Source organism: Typopeltis vanoorti, chromosome 18 (genome assembly GCF_054136105.1).
Source record: "Typopeltis vanoorti isolate ZY-2024b chromosome 18, IOZ_Tvanoo_1.0, whole genome shotgun sequence".
NCBI lineage: Eukaryota > Metazoa > Arthropoda > Arachnida > Uropygi > Thelyphonidae > Typopeltis > Typopeltis vanoorti.
The window spans coordinates 84,215,484-84,231,496 of record NC_143566.1 but is presented as its reverse complement, the minus strand read 5'-3'; the positions used below and the strand labels follow the sequence as shown (position 1 = coordinate 84,231,496).

At 41.5% G+C, this 16,013-nt stretch overlaps 1 non-coding gene across 1 annotated transcript; it reads left to right on the top strand.

Annotated features, from left to right (window-relative positions):
* Window positions 1–2,385: 2,385 nt before the first annotated feature.
* On the top strand, window positions 2,386–2,457 carry TRNAE-UUC (transfer RNA glutamic acid (anticodon UUC)). Its single transcript has one exon. It is a non-coding gene; the product is annotated as a tRNA-Glu (tRNA).
* Window positions 2,458–16,013: the final 13,556 nt, after the last annotated feature.

Sequence of the window (16,013 nt, the reverse complement as noted above, 5' to 3'; positions counted from 1 at the left end):
AAGCAACAACTTCTGTGCAAAAGAACATTAGTGCGAGCCAGACCCAGAGGTGGTGATACTAAGGCAGAACGTTGCTGACTTGATGAGTGAAGCATAAATGCTTTTCATATTCCCCTTTGTCTGAGGAGGAGCTCTTTGAGTGGAGAGTTATTGAGCGTTAAGCTCGCCTAGGAAGGGCAGTGAGTTTAGCTGTGGTCAGCTCAGCATAAGATTGACTTGGGTCTTTTGTATTTGTAGAATTCTGTTTCATTGTAGTCTGAAGCTTGCTTGATCAGCGGGTTTGGATGACTGTTTGTCTTGGTGAAGACTTTGCTGCTAGATCATGGAGGAGGGATGCGATGTAGGGAGTGTTGACTTCTCAGTGAAGCTGGAAGTTTCTGATAAACCATGGGGCATCCAGAATCATTCTCAGGCATTTGTTCTGTATCCTCTGCACTTTTGGAATATTTGTATTCGAGGTGTGGCTCCATGTAGGAGATGCGTAAGTGATGACTGGGCATATTACCGTCTTGTATATGAGTAGTTTGTTCCGGATATCCAATTTACTTCTTCTGGTGATCATGGAGTAGAGCTGGGCGATTGCTTTGGATGCCTTTCAGCTTATGTGTTTTATATGATTGGTGAATTGGAGTTTTTTGTCAAGTATGACACCAAGGTATTTGACTTCATTCTGCCACGGGATCTTGACACCTAGCAGGTGTATGTCTTCCTTGATCTGAAACTTCTTTTTGGTGAACAGGATGGCTGAACTCTTCAGTGGGTTTGTTTGGATCCTCCAGTCCATCAGCCATTTCTCCAATGTGTGAATACTGTTTTGGTTTTGGAGTCTTTTGATAGTTAGTTTGGGACAGAGATCTTGCTAAAAAAGCGGTATCATCCGCATATAATGCTGTGATTGTTGAACTTGGATTTTGTGGAATATCAGCTATGTAGATAGAAAACAGCAGGGGAGCTGTTTTCTATCTACATAGAAACACCTGCTAACACCTGCCAACTGTTAACATCTGCAGGATTTTGTGTCTGGTTGATCCGGTTTCATTTATTTTTACTTGCATGAATCTCTCTTTAAGGTAACTATCTATGTTTTTTATTAGATTGCTTTGCATGTTAAATTTGATGAGTTTGTTGAGAAGACCCTGGTTCCACACCTTGTCAAACGCCTTCGCAGGTCCATATAAAGACCGCAGCAGTGTTGAAGTTCCAGTTGAAACTTGTGGTGATAAATTCAACCAGTCAGTGTATCTGATGTGTGGTACTATGGTTTCTTTCTGAATCCGAACTGCCCATTAGGGATAATACCGAGTTTATCTGTTGCTGATTGAAGCCGTGTAAGGATGACTTTTTCTGCAACCTTACCTGGGCTGGACAGTAGGCTGATAGGTCTGTAGCTTCTGGGGAGTTGAGGTTTTTTTCCCAATCTGTTTGATTGGTGTGATGTCAGCTGTTTTCCATGCTAAGGGAAAATAATTGAATCTGATTATTGCATTGATATTATTGACTAGGTGCACAATGGCTTTTCTGGGGGGGAGTAATTTGATTGTTATGTTTGCGATTTCGTCTGAACCTGGAGCCTTGTTGTTATTCAAGTGGGTTATGATATTTATAACTTTATAACTGGTGGAGAGGTTGGTGTGATGGGTTCTGCCTTCTCCTTTTGTTCTGTAATAACCTGCCTGACTGGGGTAAATCGTGAATCTTGTAGATTAGACTAATGTTTAAATTCTCGTAAGAGGGGTTACACTGAGTTTCCAAATCGCCAACCAAAGCTTCTGCTTTTTCTTGGTCAGTGTGAGCTGCTCCTTTCTTGGTCTAAATTGGGGATATAAGTAGCCTTTTAGTGCGGAGGGCTCTCAAGAATTTCCAAATGGAGTTCTCCTCTGGTTCAGATTGTTCAGTTTTGTTTCCCAATCTTGATTTCGATGTTTTTGTAGAGCTTCCCGGACTTATCTATTTAAATTATTCAGAGCTGTTTTATCTTGTATGGCTTTTGTGTTATGGTACCTCTTTCTGGCTCTGCTTTTCAGCCTGATCAGGTCCATAATTTCCTCAGGGATCCGACCACTGGAATGAAAATCTGTGTTTTGTGTGACTGAAGTTAGTGCTTTTTTTAATTTGGTAAGTGAGGTTGTTGACAGCTATATCTATCTCCTCTTTGTTATGGATGATGAGTGTTGGGCCAAGGTGATCTGAGAGAGTTTTGGAGAGCCTTTCGCATGATATAAAGGAGTATGGAGGAGAGAAGTTTTCTTGTGTACTGAACTTGAGCAGAATGGGGTTGTGATCAGATGATAATTCGTTTTGCGTTTCCAGTTGGTATTGGTATCTGATGTTTCTAACGACTATTTAAATTTAAATTAAATTAAATTTTGTTTCCCATATAACCAATCCCATGTGGTCTAGTGGCTAGGATACCTGGCTTTCACCCAGGATGCCCGGGTTCGATTCCCGGCATGGGAAGAATTTTTTATTTATTTATTTATTTTTTTTAAATTTTGTTTCTAACGACTGCGATGTCGAGTACGTCTGATCTTCCATTTGGACTGTGATGAGTGGACTCTGTGGGCCCGGCTATAACAATAGAATTTTGCGTTGAGTAATGGTTTAGGATGCGGCCTTTGTCATTGATTGTGGAGCTATACCAAGCTGTATGCTTGGCATTGAAACCTCCAGCCATGATGATGGTATGTGGAGCTGAGAATGGAGTCCAAGTCAGATACCAGTAATGGAATGCTGGATGGGTGTATACTGCATAGATTTTGATACTGCCAGCATTGTTTGTATGAACTTCAACGCCTGTTATCTCTAGGTTCTTGGTTTGTGGATTGATCCGTACATTGTAGTTTGTAATGAATATGTCTGTGCCTCCTCCACTGGCAGTGAGTCTGTCTGTTTTGTGCATTGCGTAGTTCCGTAATTTAGGGTTATTAGCTATTCTGAGATATGTTTCATTTACTAGAATAATATCAGGAGTATATCTGTCAGTGAACTCTTGTAGTTCAAGGATTTTGTTGTTCAATCCATTTGCATTCCATGCAGTTATGGTAAGGGAGTTTGGCTTATATTTCCTATTGCTCATGAATGGGTACCTTGAAGGAATTTCTTCGTGGAGGAAGGTGTAGGATTTGTTTTGCTGAATTCCTGAAGCATGGTAGCTAGTGAGACAGTTAGAACTGATGTCAGGTTGGAGTTTGTAAATTCGTTGGAGGAAGTATTCTTGGATCGTGCAGCCTCGGCATATGTTTTGGTCCTGATTTCAGGTTGATTTCCTTTCTTAGCTATCAAGGTGGAGATTATTTAAATTGGATGGCGATCTGTACAGTTGCCCAGGGTGTCACTGCTGGATGATGGATGAGGGGTTTTTGGAGACCCGCGGTTCTTTGGGTGTGCTATGCATCCTTTATAGTTAGCGGGATGAGGACCTCCGCAGTTTGTGCACTTAGCTCGCGTAGATCTTGGCTTGGTGCATATGATAATCTGGTGGCCTTCACCACATTTTAAGCACCTGAAGTTGGCCCATCATTGCTTTTGGGCATGCCCAAACCGCTGACATCTGTGGCACTATCCTGCTGACGCTCTCTTTCTTAGAGGTTCCGTATTAATTCTGAGGCTGCAGACAGCAGTCAGCTCATATTTTTTCTTCTGGGTTTGTCAATCTCCACGAGTACTAAAGGCATTGGCCTTTCATCAGACCTGAGCATCCTACGTGCTTTGATTGGGGTCAGGTTCTGGTTGCTTAAATCAGCTGAGATTTCTTCTGAAGTGATTCCTTCTGTGACTGCACATATTACCACCTTTAAGGTTTTTTCACTCGGTTAAGCGAATGTATGGTAAGGAAGATTTTTGGTGTCCAGTAGACTTGTCATCTGCCTGTAGTTAGTGATGGTGGCTGGTTGGATTTTGACTCCCTCACCTGAGTTTTTTCCCAGGAGTATGTGATGTTTTGCTCCCTGAGGACTGATATGACAGCATTCCATTTCTCCTTGTCCCATAGAATAACTGGGGGGGGACCTTCTCCGAGTTTTTTGGCGCGTCCTGTGTGAGTGAGTCATCCTCCATAAGATCGTCTGCTGTCCTTCACCGTTTGTTGGAGTGCTCTTCTTGTGAGTTGTTATTACGGGGATTTTTAGATGGTGGAACAGTTATGAATTCCCCTTGGGTTTCTTCATCTTCTACTTCTGGATCATTTGTTTGGGCGTACAGGTTTAAATAACCCACCAGTTACTCTTCAATTTTGCCATGATAAGTTTTAAAACTTCTAATGACTCCTCCTTGTTTAGAGTCTTGATCTGTTCCTTGATACCTTCCATGCCAATCGGGAGTCTCCTGGAGTTATGTAAGGGTACAAAAAAACAACATGGGGGCAGTGAGCCTACGATTCAGTTGCTTTTAGTAATTAATCAATAATGGCGATTCCTACGGCGGTTAGGCCTATCGAATCGCCCAATTACAGTCCAGTTACCTGTGATGTTAACTTGCTGTTCTTGTATATAATTTAAAAACTATAATCGCGTCTCTGCTAGTTAATCTAGCAGCTTCACTACAAAATCAGAGTTTCACATCATACTTGCATTATAGTAGTAGTCGACTTTAAATATCCTCGACCATTCACCTCCTAATAACATTCCATGCGACTTCACGCCGTGATACAAAGGTGGAATTAATGGAAGTCATTTATTTAAAATAAAGAGCCAATAGGCTTCATTTCGGCGATGTAAACATTATTTAAAGTAAGGGGATATTAAATCCCACATTGTTTCAAAACCGAATAAGAAACTCAAAGATTGGAATCAAAGTGTTTCAAACTCTTTGATCCCGATTTAAATAATGGAGAAGTCATATTTCCATATACCAAATGCCAAAAGGTTTCACATCTTATTATTAAAATTATCTGGATTAGAGATAAGTTGATGGAAGTTTTTTCACTTGGCTTTGCTACTAATTATATATTTGTTTAATCCTTTATCCAATTGTTGCATCTGAAGTATTTCAGGACTGGGGCAACTCGTGGCAAAGGTGGTATAACTTCTCATCACTTGCCTTAGTATCCCATAATGCAAGGCACATCTCCTTGCAGACATGTATAATGCTATGCATTAAGGGAAGGGTCACTACCTAGATCGGTTTCGATCTTTGTTGAAGTTTCATCAGTGGGAGCCAGATCCAGAAGTGGTGATACTAAGGTGGAAGTAATGGAGAAGTCATATTTCCATATACCTGTTGTCGAAAGGTGTCACACCTTATTAATAAAATTCTCTGGATTAGAGATAAGTTGATGGAAGATTTTTCACTTTTCTATGCTATCTATTATATATTTGATTTAAGGCAAGTGATGAGAAGTTATTTCACCTTTGCACACGAGTTGCCCCAGTCCTGAAAATACGTCTGCAGAGCGGGGGGGGTGAACGAAAATTCCACCCCAGGGATCTACTTGTGGGGAAAAAAACAAAAATTAAGTAGCTAAATAAAAATTTATTGATGTGATTATTTGTCTCTAAGCTTTTCCCCCCTTGAAAATTTTACTTTGCTCCCCCTGGAAAATTTTCGGCGGATTCCAATCTTTCTGCAAGTGCTGCTTATCACCTGCATTCCTGATTGCCTTGCCAATCATTATCATCATCATTATCATCATCATCAACCAACTGTATCGCGACTGTCAAATCCTTCCCGAAGTCAATATATATTGACTTAATTTGGTCGTCGCTTGGTGTCGCACGGATTAGATCGTCGGCTTGTCGAGAGCTCCTGAAAAGATCAGTATTATTTTGTGTTAACATTAGATATTTTACTAGAATTTTAAGTAGTATTGTTTGCTTTTGTTTCTTGGTGTGTCTGTGCAATTTTTGCGTGTTTTCTGTTATTTTAATTATTATTTTTAAGAAAAGATAGCGTACACATGGCACCGATAAAGAAAAAAATGGCGGCCAGGTCGCCATGCTTGCTTAAGAGTTTTGATGTAAAAGAATTTATGCAATGTGCTGTCTGTGAGATGTATGCCTTGCGAAGAGCGGTAGGAGTCTGGTTAGAAAGTAATAGTGGGGTTAATATGTGTAGAAAGTGTAAAGAGAATGAGGACTTCAAGCGTATTTCGTGTATCGAGACTGATATCGTTAACGGTAGTTAGAATGTAGAAAATGGCGGTGTACTAGAGAATTGCGTGGTAGTGCCAGATATGTGTGAGAGCGTCGCTGAAAGTGTAAATGAAGGTAGAAACACCGAAAGAATGGAGGATTTGATCGATAATGAAAATGGTGAGATAAATGCGTGTAGCGAAATTGCCCGTTTAAATGGCGCGATACACAGAGCCAAAAGACAACTGGAGCGTATGCAAAAATGTGTGTTGAACGTACCGACAAATAACCGGCGGAAGTCTGTGACGGCAAATAATAGAATGTACGTAAACGTCAATAAAATGAAGGAGCGAGTGCTGTATGGGGATTCGCTATTAAGAGGCGTAATAATTGAGAGTTTAACGAAGTCGTACCAGCCGGGTGCGAACATAAAGGACGTCAGCGAATCTATTCGACTGCAAAAACAGAGGGTGAAAGAGATGATAATAGTGGCAGGAACGAATGATTTGAAAGAGGACAAAATGGAAATGATAGAGGATGAGAGGGAGTTGTTTGAGGTAGCAAAAGAGAAGAGTGAGAGAGTTAGGATGGTGAGTATCTTACCGCGGTATGACAGCGAAGTGTTTAGAAGGAGGGCCATAATTGCCAATGACTTTATGCGTGGTTTATGCATGGAGAGTGGTGTGGAATTTGTGGATGTGTGGAATGAGTTCGATGGGCGAAAGGACTTATATAAGATGGATGGGTTACATTTGAATGGAGTTGGTGTACGGAGACTTGAAAGAGTGTTGATGAATGATGTGGAAGTGGATGTACAGACTCAGGGAAACTAGATTTATTAAGAGGGGGGGAGTAGATATGCAGACTTTAGGGGGGGCAGTTAAGTGTATGAATGAGTATATTATGCCCGTGCGAGTACGACGGACAACAAATCAGAATGGGATAGTTAGTATAAGGAATCAAAGTAGGGATGGGACAAATGTGCTTCTGCGATTCATGTACACTAATGCCAGGAGTATTAGGAACAAGAAGGAAGAGTTTTTGGCCACGGTTGGCACTTCCAGGCCACAGGTTGTCGGTATTAGTGAAACATGGCTGACAGAAGATGATAAAGCTAGTGGGATTGAATGCGATGGGTATAGCGTGTTCAGGAGTGACAGGGTGAATAAAAAGGGGGGAGGAGTGTTATTGATGATAGCTGATGAGCTTCAGCCAAGGAGTATAGAAGTTGAACTGCAGGATGGGGAAAAAAGCACATTTGAGGCTGTTTGGTGTGAGATACAATCTAGCAGAACAAAATATACAATTGGGTGCTGCTATAGACCGGGTGATGGAGTGGATGGTGGGAATAGTATGCATAAGCAAATAGAAGAAATGAATGGAAGGAGGGTAATTATCATGGGTGATTTCAATTATGGTAACATTGACTGGAAAGAGGAGAGGGCACATGGGAGGAAGGAATTGGATTTTATGCAGTTATTAAGGGACAACTATCTACGGCAACATGTATTGGAAAATACCAGGGGGCAGAGAGTGCTGGACCTAGTAATTGCAACTGAGAATGTAGCTGTAACGAACATGACCATGTTGCCACCAATTGGTGAGAGTGACCATAAGGTCATGACTTGAGAGGTGGCTAAAGGAGTCGAATTTACAATTAAGACAGGGTACATGTGGAATTACCGGGCTGGTAAGTATGACAAGCTTAGGTGTGTGCTTGGCTCAATGCCATGACATGTAAAACTGCAAGGGCTGGATGTTGATAGTGCATGGGAGGTGGTTAAGAACTGTTTGCAGGAGGCAATGGTTGACTGTATACCAAGAGTCCGAATAATAAATCAGGTAGGGATTAAATGGATGAATAACACTATTAAGCTTGAGCTGCAAAAAAAGAAACAATTGTGGAGGGAATTTAAGGAGAAGGGTGACCATCAGGTGCATGAAGAGTATAAAGCTCAGGCCAGGATAGTAACAAGGGTGGTAAGAAAAGCAAAAGCAGATTACGAAAGGAAATTGGCCATGCAGGCTAAAGAGAATCCCAAACAGTTTTTTCAATATGTTGCAAGTAAAAGGAAAAATGCTCATGGTAGAATGATCTTAAAAAATGCTGAGGATAGGGAGGTAACTGAATCAGTCGATGTTGTAGAATTACTGAGTGAGCACTTTGCAAGAGTATATCATCCAGGTGGTGACTTTGCGGAAATGGGAGAACCAACAGCTTATACTGGAATTGTGATGAATGAGGTAGAGGTAACTAGTCTATTACAGAACCTCAATGTCAATACATCTGTGGGATTGGATGGTATACCAGCTCGTGTCGTACGTGAAGCGGCCAAAGAATTGTCAGTGCCCTTGACCATTATGTTTAATTTGAGCCTCAGGACTGGGTCAGTCCCAAGGGGGTGGAAAGAGGGGAAAATAGTTCCACTGCACAAAGGTGGTTCCAAGGCTGCTGTTGAAAATTACCGTCCAGTCAGCATAACAGGAATCATTATCAAGGTCTTAGAGAAAATAGTCAAGAGGAAAATACAAGATTGGATAGAAGAAAATGGGATACTGTATCGGGGACAGCATGGTTTTGTGAAGGGTAGGTCATGCCTCAGTAACTTGCTCACGTATTATAACACAGTGACGGCTGAACTGGATAAGGGTAATGGGTTTACAGTGATTCTGCTGGACCTTGCTGAGGCCTTTGACAGGATACCACATGGAATTTTAATCAGTAAATTGCAGCATATGGGAATGGACATAGGGTTGGTGAGATGGATAGGAGGGTGGTTGACGGAGAGATATCAGAGAGTGGTTTACTCAGGAGTAGAGTCCACAAGACGGCCTGTGACTAGTGGTGTACCACAAGGATCTGTTCTTGGACCACTGCTGTTTAATTTGTTCATAAATGATATAGGAAAGGATCTGAGAGGAACAGTTCATTTGTTTGCGGATGATGCGAAGTTGGGTAGGGCAATAGTGAATGCAGATGACGTCAAAATTTTGCAGGATGATTTGGATAGATTGGAGGTCTGGGCTAGGGAGAATGGATGTCAATTTAATGTGTCAAAATGTAAGGTTATGCATTTTGGGGTGAAAAGATTGGAGGCAGTTTACTGCATTGGTGGAACCGTGCTCCAGGAAATTGATGAGGCACGAGATTTAGGAGTGTTGGTGGATAAGGAATTGAAATTTAAGGGACACATTGCAAAAGTGGCCAAATGAGCTCATCAAATCACTTGGTTGCTGAAGAATACGTTGACAAGCAGAGACAAGCAGGTTATTGTTCCTCTGTATCGAGCCTTGATGAGACCTCATCTCGACTACTGTGCTCAGATTTGGTCACCTAGGTTTCTTCTTGATGGGGAGGAGGTGGAGAGGATCCAGAGGCGAGTGACCAAGATGATAGCAGGTCTGTGGAATGAACCGTATGAGAACAGGTTGAGGATTTGTGGGTTGCAAAAATTGGTTGATAGGCGGAGGAGGGGAGATATGATTGAGACATTCAAATTACTGAAGGGTTTCTATAAAATTAATTCAGAAGATATTTTTGAGAACAGGGCTGGTTGTGGGAGGACTAGGGGACATCCATGGAAACTGGGCAAAAGTGTGGTTAGTAAAGGTGTTAGAGCTGGGTTCTTTACTTTTAGAGTAGTGAATGAGTGGAATGCGCTCCCTGAGTCTGTGGTGGATGCTGTGACAGTGAATGAGTTTAAGGAGAGGTATGATAGATACTGCATGAATGTCGAATAGTTGTGATGAAATTGATTTGGGGCCTCCCTCGATGAGTCTAATGACTCCCTGGAGTTGCCCGTAATAATAATAATAATAATATACACTATCTACCGATAATTGTCCGAAAATTTTAGCAATTTACAATTCATACCAGCAGGCGAACCCTAATAACGGGTATGTCCATCTTTGGCTTCGATCACCTCCTGCAGCCTTTGAAGGAGGCTTTCCACCATATTGCAGACATCAGGTGGAATTTATCTCCATTCCTCCATCAGCACTAAGTTCAGCGACAGATCGAGGACTTGCTTCTCTAAACCTCCAATTCTTCCCACAGGTGTTCGATGGAGTTGAGGTCAGGACTCTGGGCATATCAAGGCAGTCATTTAACACTGATCTCTGCATACCATTCCATAACAGTGCAGCTTTGTCTTCTTTATAGTAACAAGGGTCCATTCCATAAAAACTCCACGGTGTAGGCAGTACCCGATTATCCAGGATATCAAGGTACTGAGCTGTTTTTATGGAACCACAGTCATTGTCCGTGGTTCCATGACTGTGGCTCCAAACCAAATGAATGCACTTAACACAACATTACTCCTCCATCACCAAATTTTACTGTGGGTAAAATACACTGTGGCAACAAGTGTCCACCAGGCTGCCTCCACACTCACACTCTGCTGTCAGACTGGGAACAGGCGAACCTTGATTCACCTCTCCAGAGTACCGATTTCCACTGGTCAATTGTCCAGTTCACACGCGCTTTACACCAGGTCCAATGTGCCACATTATTCGTTGTTGTGATGTTCAGCATGTGTGCTACTGCTCTTCCATGGAAACCCTAGTAAATGGAATTCTTTTTGTACAGTATTAGTGCTCACCATGGTGTTACTGGCTCTCTGGAATTCATCACCGTGGTATATAACATTGTGGCCAGTTTCTGCGTGCCACCTGTTTTAACACCCTCCTTATTTCTCACAAAACAGAACCATTTCCTTCAGAAGTATTATCCAGGACTACACTCAGATTTCTAAACAAGATGACGTTTCTCTTCTAGGAAGTCTTCTCAGCTTCAAGAAAACTAGGATTTCTCTTTTGCTTAAGATGTTACTTCACGTGTGAACAGTTGTTAACCTTGCAGACATCACAAAATTCAACCAGCTATTTTATATTTGGGATTTATATATGTATATATGTTTTCCTACTAGTGAAGCCAGAACATCTCCATTTGTTGATCACATCGCCAAAAGTTGAGTTTGGATGCTCCAGTTGAGCTGGATTAGCACATATGGACATTCACTCAATGTGACAGCCCAAGATGACACCTCTCTTGAAGTCACTGATTTCATGTCCTGTTGCCATTCTACCTGTATTCAACTGCTATGATGAAATACTGCTTCCTATGCAGAACGCAGAACACTGTCAATAAGGGTGAAGCATAATGCTTATAAGACCCTGCTATCTGACAAGGTTACTGTGTGGAGAGAAACTTATGAGTTACGTGCTATGCCTGAATTGGGGCAAGGTATAGATCCTTGAAGGGAACTAGGATGGCCTTAGGTCTTCTATACTTACATAAATCCGTTTCATCGTAATTAGCTACTTGTTGAACTAATTCATTTGGGTGTGAGGGCGATTTTGAGAAGTACTTTACTGTGCGAGACATATATAAAGGATATATATGTCTCGATGAACTTGAACATTTCTAATGTACCATGGCGCATTTAAAATCATGCGAAAGCATTTGTTTTGCAGTCTTTGCAGTTTAAGGATATTTGTGCTTGAAGTGTGACACCAGGCTGGGAATGCATAAGTAATAATGGGACAAATCATCAACTGGTAGAGGAGAAATTTGATTTTAATATCTAGTTTGCTGTTCCTATTGATAAGAGTGTAGAGCTGTGTGATGACTTTTGATGCTTTTGTATATGAGGGTTTTGTATACGGGCTGAAGGTTAGTTTTCTATCCAGCAGTACACCGAGATATTTGGTTTCTGTTTTCCAGGGAATTTTGATGTTAAATAGGAAGATATACCCTCTTTAGGAGATATTAAACTTTTAGCGAACAGCAGGGTACTGCTTTTTTGAGAGTTTACTTGCAATCTCCAAATGGAGAACTAGTGCTCCAATTTCAGCAGATTATCTTGTTTCTTGATAACAAGATGTGGGTTAAGAGATCTGGCTAGTATTGCCTTATCGTCGGCATAGAGGGCAATGATAGATGATATCGGATTATGCGGGATGTCCGCCATGTAGATCGGCGCCAGGAGGGATCCTTGAGTCACTCCAGCCGAGATCCGCCGCTGGCTAGATATTGTCCCATTTAGCTTAACTTGCATGCGTCTTCCAGAGACAACGGATTTTATAAGGTGGACCAGATCCAATGGAATGCCAGCTAAAATCAGCTTGTACAGGAGTCCAAAGTGGCATAGTTTGTCGAAGGCCTTTTCTAAGTCAAGAAAAACTGCTTCGATGTATTAGTATCATTTGAAGCTAGTGGTAATGTATTCCATCAGTCTATGGATTTGTTGAGTAGTGCTATGGATTTTACCAAAGCCAAACTGTTCTGTAGGAAGGATATTTAACGTGTTGACAGAAACTTGAATTTTGGAAAGGATGACTTTTTTCAGCAATTTTGCACATATTGGATATCAGACTGATGGGACAATAACTTTGTGGCAGCTGTGGGTCCTTACCAGTCTTAGAAATAGGAACAACATCTGCCAACTTCCAAGCAAAGGGAAAGTATTCAAATCTGAGCATGGCATTTATTATTGTTGTAAGGTGTACGATGACCTTTCGGGGAAGCAATTTAATAACTTTATTAGGAATGCTGTTAGGTCCAGGAGCTTTTTTATTCTTTAAATTCTGTATGATGTCATAAATATCGGCTGGAGAAGTAGGTGTGAGTTGGCTGGTACAGGTATCACACCGGTGATACCTGTACCAGCACGTATCTGACGTACCGGTGGATTTTATAAATATGATTGAAGTTCAGGTTGTCATATGAAGGGCTGCACTGCGTTTCTAGGTTTTTAACTAACGTTTCGGCTTTTTCAGCATCTGAGCGAACAATGCCTAAATCCGATTTGAGAGGGGGAAGAGTTTTATTTTTGTTTTTGATATTTCTTAACAGTTTCCAGACGGTTTGATCACGGGGGGAAAAGGAAGCTAATTTATCTCCCCATAGTTTGCTTCTGTGGGCTTTTAGTGCACCAATCTCTCATTGCCCCATTCATTCTGTTGAGAATCTTTTTATCTTGGGGAGCCCTTGCATGAAGGTATCGCTTTCTTGCCTTATTTGTGTCCCTTATTAAGTTCATAATATCTTCTGGTAGTCGTGTAGGCTTAGAAGCAGGAGTATTTGAGGAGATAGATGATAAGGCTGCATTGATTTGTTGAGTAAGTTTATTGAACCGTAGATTCGATGTCTTCCTTGGAGTTAATATGAGGAACAGGTACGAAGTAGTCTGAGAGCAAATTAGATAATTTTCCCAAGGTATGAAGGTGTGAGGTGGAGGGGACAGTCCCTTCATTGCCTAATCGGAGCAGAATAGGTTTGTGGTCAGAGGTTAATTCGTCTAGTGAATCCTGGTTGTACTGCAAATTGACATTTTGGAAGACAATTATATCTAGGACGTCGGAGGAGCCAATTGGACTGAGATGAGTTGGTTCTAAAGGACCAGCCTCAGCTATACAATTGGAACTTGAGTAGTTAACAGTTAGCTGCCATTTTTGTTGGTAGATTTACTGTTCCAGGCAGGATGTTTTGCATTGAGATCTCCAAGGATAATGACTGGTCCATTAACTCTGAGGAAGGCGTCCAGATCTGAGGTTCATGGAGGGTTGTAAGCAGCAAAAATTTTTAGGTTTCCAACTGAGTTTGTGACGACATTAATACCTATGATTTCGAGGTTGGTGGTTGCAGGGTTGGCTACAGAATGATAGTTTATTTAGTTTTTTATAAGGATGGCTGTACCTCCACCTCTGTACTCAAGTGTATCATTTCTGTAAAACTGATACCCACTGATTTTGGTGTTGTCAGCAGGCCTCAGGTAAGTTTCATTGATCAGTAATATATCTGGGTTATATCTGTTATTGAATTCCTGAATTTCCAACACTTTATTTTTTGAGACCGTTAGCGTTCCAAGCGATAATCCTAAGCGAATCTGGAGTGAGTTTTTTTCCAATGCATCAGAGAGTGCAGACATGAAATGAGTTTGCTGTAAAAATCTTTTTGTAGTATTTAGTGATAGATTTGAGTTGCTGAACTCCTGCAGCATATTTGCAAGAGAAGAGGTAATAATAGTTGTTAGAGTTGAATGTGGATTGGCCAAGTTTTGGTTTTGGACTGTCTGTTTGGAGCGGGCGACATCGGCCTATATGTTCTCGTTTGATGTTGAAGATTCATCCTCTTGAGAGGCTCAGTTAATGGTGGGTGAGCACCTGTTGCCATGTTCTCACTCTTGGGGACTGAGGAGTTTGAATTTCAGGAGCACTCGCTCTAGATGACGAGATAGTTTGACTCTTTGGGTCGTTCCATCTGTTTTTGGGATGACGAATACATCCTCTATAGTTAGCAGGGTGAGGGCCGCCACAATTAGCACACTTAGCCAGGATGGCTTTTGGTTTGGTACAAGTGATTGTGGGGTGAGTCTTGGCACATTTTAAGCACATGTACTGGGCTTTGCACAACTTCTGGCATGGCCAAATTTTTGGCACCTGTGGCACTTCCCAGAGGAAGCTCTTTTTCTCAGTGGTTCTGGGGTGATTTTGAGTCCACAGATTGACTTTAGATTGTATATGTCTTTGTAAATATTATGGATCTCTATAAGAACTAGAGTCATAGGGGTGTTATTTGATCTAAAGATTCTACTGACCTTTATGGGAGGTAAATCCTGCAAGTTGAGGTCAGTGACTATTTCATCCGTGTCAATATTATCGGAAACTCCTCGGAGCACCACTTTCAGAATTTTTCTTTCCGAGGTAAGGGAAAATGTATGATATTGTATTCTTCTTGCGTCCGTTTCTTTTGTAAGATTTCTATAGTCAGTAACCGTAGCGGGCTGTATTTTTATGCCCTCATCTACATTCTTGGCTAAGCTATACTTTAATTGCAGTTTTGCCATGGTGGTGGTGGCTCTTAGGGTTGTCCATCTCTGCTTTTCCCTTAGGATGATCGGTGGCATCTTCTCATTGAGGGAAGAGCAGAGGAGTCTGAATTGGGAGCCTCTTCGTCCATACCAACATCATTTGTTGGTTCAGAAGCGAGAGTTCTGCGCTTCATACTAGCTTAGGTCTCTCCTTCATCAGAGGGATTAGAGGTAGAGATTATTAGATTAAGCTTTTCCTCCATTTGAGGAGAGTCTTCATCCTGTTCATCATCAGCTTCGGGTAAAGAATATAAGTTTAGGTAGCCGGGCCATTCGTGTTAAAATTTTTTAAGAAGCATTTTAACGAAAGTTTCGTTAGCACTCACTTTCGTTAAAAAGTTTTAACGAAAGTAAGTGAGAGCCCTTTATCGAGCGAGCCAATGATGATGTCTGGATCTATCAAACTTAAAGGCCATTTAAGCTTGAACTTTTTTTGGATTTTGGTTATAAGGATAGGCGCCAGCTCCTCATCGAGCAAGTCAATTACGGCGTCTAGGTCGGGCACTCTCATATCGATTTAATTGCGTAAGAACGCAAGTAGAAATCCCGCAGGCCTAAGGACCTGCCAGCAGAAATTCTGTAGAGAATCATGCAGCCGCAAAGGACTGCCAGCAATATTAGCGTTGGTAAACACGCGAAGCAGTAACAGTTAGTGTGTGTGGGGGAGGGGGCTGTGAGATTCAGTACCTGCTTTGTCCATTCTTTGCTGCAAGTGTAGACCGCCAGTCGAAATCTCCTACTAGAGGTGGAAGACTACTGATGGGCTCATGCAGGGAACAGGAGAGGGCCTGTGGAAATTGTATCAAAAGCCAAAGTCTTATCTTGAACTCCACTATCAATGAACATTCACAAAAACCAAAACTCAAAATATACGTCAAAAGTCCAAAGCAAACCATGATCAGTGCTTCCTACTATCTCTACACTGGTTTTTATATTATTAATAAACCTTGAATATTCCACAACTTGAAATAACAGGGGTATCCAGACAATTATTAGTAGATAGTGTAGATTGAATAACAATGGACCAAATACTGATCCCTGTGGATTACAACATTGGTGTAAATTTTGCAGA